Below are 3506 nucleotides of genomic sequence, written 5' to 3' on the forward strand. Positions count from 1 at the left end.
ATTATCAGCAACCATTCATCCAGTGTTCCAAAGGCTCATTCTGTTCACTAATCTGATATAATTTTAAAAAACTAACTGAGAAAACACTGGAGAATCCTTTTGCAATTACAGTGGTGCTCAAAAGTTTACATACACATGCTTAAGTTGACTAAAAAGGGGAAGCAAAATCATGTTTTTTGGAAATTTATTTTAATACCTAAATTAAAAAATGAGGTAAAATCCAACCTTTAAGACACCAATTTTCTTTGTGAATGAATACGTATTGTAAATAAATAAATGTTCTTATTTAAAATACAGGGGTCATAAGTAAACATACCCCTATGTTAAATTCCCATGAGGCAGGCAGATTTTTATTATTAAAGGCCAGTTATTTCCTGGATTCAGGATATTATGACTCCTGATAAAGTCCCTTGGCCTTTAGAATTAAAATAGCCCCACATCATCACATACTCTCATCACCATGCTTAGATAGGCATGGTTTTATTTCAGTTAGACTAATACCTGGTTTGATTTGCATTGAGAGATGATTTTATAGAAAGTATCCCATGCCTACTCTAAGCATGGTGAAGAGTATGTGAGATGTGGGCTATTTTAATTCTAAAGGCCAAGGGAACTTTATCAGGATGCATAATATCCTGAATCCAGGAAATAACTGGCCTTTAATATAAAAATCTGCCTGCCTCTATGGGAATTTAACTAGGGGTATGTATACTTATGACCCCTGTATTTTAAATAAGAACATTTATTTATTTACAATACGTATTCATTCACAAAGAAAATTGGTGTCCTTAAAGGTTGGATTTTACCTCATTTTTTAATTTAGTAGTTTAAAATAAATTTCCAAACATGATTTTTTTATTCCTCTTTTTAGTCAACTTAAGCATGTGTAGGAAACTTTTGAGCACCACTGTATGTCAGCACATAATGTAATCTGAAAACTGCTGCCCGGGTTAAAAAAAACAATGCAACTGATCTCAGCTGGTATTCTGTCTCCAATGGAGTGCAAGTAAAATTTTTAAGTGACCTTTTGACCAGTAGTGTACATATATATATATATTATATAATATATATATATAATATATATATAATATATTTTTAAATACAGAAACGCGTAACAAAACATAAACAGATTTCCCTAACATTAGTTATTTGTAGTTAATTATGAGTTCTCACTAAATAATATAATAATTTGTTTTATTATATGTAAATAATATGTAAAAGGTGATTACTCAATCAAAATAATTAACCTGTTTTAAAACTATTTATTATTTATATCAATGAATAAATCATTGCCATCTATACAAAAATTGTCTTTAGCATTGCTTAGACCAAGACAGTCAAAATGCTACGACATCTTGTCAAATGACAGCGTACTCTAAAAGTAATATTGCCAAGTGCTAATTTGTATACACTGAATAGTACTGTCAGCCATGGCGCAGACACACACACACACACACACACACACACACACACACACACACACACACACACACACACACACACACACACACACACACACACACAACACACAACAACCACATAAACTTGTTTAATGTATGCACACACCATCCAAATACAAAAGAAGCTTGTACAGAAAAACACATACAACAGCAAAATTATCAGAACTGTTGTACAATATGTGCAAGAAAAAAGAAAATATGCAGCAAATGTATCAACCTCAAGGGTCATCCAATCTCTCCTCTCTGTCTGGCCACAACATTTTATCCACATCACACCCGATATCCTCCCTTGCAGTGCAACGAGGGAACATTTGGCATGACGCAGTACCCCCCCCCCCCCCCCCCCCCCCCAATCTGCTGCTTGGTTGCGATAAATTGTGCGAAAACTGTATTTGTCCCCATATAGCCTAAGTCTACTCATCTGAAAACTTTTACAATACCATATATCTCTTATGTCTCAAATATATATGTGACTGGTTATTGTGATTCAATAGCAAATGAATGCAAACTATTTTGACCTGCAAGGCTTACTCATTGCATTTTGTGCCAAAGCAACTATAAATGACGATAGTCATGTGGACAACAGACCTATAAATGGTACAGGTTACAAAAACCTTTATTAACCGCTCTATTTTGCCGAGCTTCATCTCTGAACAAGTCTGACCTACTTTAAAGTGTTCCCTATGGCGCTGGCCTGTTGACTACTTCATTCAACTGGGGCTGAAAGTGGACAAAGCCCCTGGAGAGCTGTCGTTATGCTGCGGGCATGCTTGTTGGGACATAGCCCTCTTGGTCACAGGATGAAAGGTGTGTGTGCAAATGTGTGAGGGGACTGGGCAGGTGAAGCTTGAAGTGTTAAAAAACATCACGCTGCTCAGTGCATTACCTCTACTGATATTACACATCGGAGTGCTTAAAATAGCCTGCCACGGCAGCTGCTGACAGCGGTTAATGACGATATTCTATGTGTATATATAGACCCGCATACTACCACCAGGCCATAAAGAGTCACAAACAAAACCTTGTCACCTACAATCCACAACAGGAAATTACCGTGCTGTGTGTTTACACTGCAAAGAAATGCTTCATAATAACTTCATTATAGAGCTGACACTGTAAACTCTGCAGTATTATGTAATTCCAAAATTTTTCTATTGATCATGTCTACATTGCAAATGTCAACTGAAACCCAAGCTGCACCGGCTGCTGATAGAATGATATAAGGTCCAAAACAAGAGAGCTCACAAACCACAAGCCATTTGAACAGGTCTCATTTCAATCCCCTTTGGTTTCTTATGTGCAAATTAAGATAGATAATGCTCTAATAGATATGATGTATAATTACTGTGAGATGATCAATAAAACTATAAAATTAATAGCCACATTACTATTTAACCATTTGATATCCAGACAAGTCAATTGCATGAGAACCATGTGAAAAATTGCAAATAAAGGGGAGCTCAATGGAAATATTTACACTCTACTGATAATGAGGGCATCTCATTCTTTTCAGTGGTATCCAGACCCTTTTTGCCCTGCACCTCACCGGTGGGAATGTGCACACTACCACTACTGCTCTAAATATTTTCAAGTGGTCAAAGAAACGCCAAGTTAGGGTGAAAGTTCAAATTGTGTAACCTCTTTTGTTTATTTAATTTGCCAGGTTAGCATCTCAAACCCGCAGGCCACCAAGTCGCCTGATTGTTTAAGATTTTTTGACTCACATCTTCAATTAGGCATTGGAGCACATCATCCATTTGAGTAGGTGTTGAGTGCATCATATGTTTATACATATTTTATCATATGAAATAAATGTTTTTTTGTTGTTTTGGGGACATTACAAAAAACAAGGATCAGCCATAAGAATGAGAATAACCCATGAAACAAGGGAGAATTAGGCCTGCCTGACATTTGCCACAAAAAGTGAAAATTGTTTTAATTCTCATGTGAAATTGCAAAATTACTTCAGAATCACTGCAGAGTGTTCACTCCATGCTTCACGGTTGGGATGGTGTTCTTGGGGTTGTACTCATCCTTCTTCTTCCT

The 3506-nt window shown here is 36.3% G+C and overlaps 1 protein-coding gene across 1 annotated transcript in view; it reads right to left on the bottom strand.

The window, feature by feature from the left end:
- LOC116687548 (carboxy-terminal domain RNA polymerase II polypeptide A small phosphatase 1) overlaps nt 1-3506 on the bottom strand; it is a 33399-nt gene that overhangs the window by 21632 nt on the left and 8261 nt on the right. The gene's annotated exons all lie outside the window — the stretch shown is intronic.

The sequence above is a fragment of the Etheostoma spectabile genome, chromosome 4, assembly GCF_008692095.1.
Source record: "Etheostoma spectabile isolate EspeVRDwgs_2016 chromosome 4, UIUC_Espe_1.0, whole genome shotgun sequence".
Classification (NCBI taxonomy): domain Eukaryota; kingdom Metazoa; phylum Chordata; class Actinopteri; order Perciformes; family Percidae; genus Etheostoma; species Etheostoma spectabile.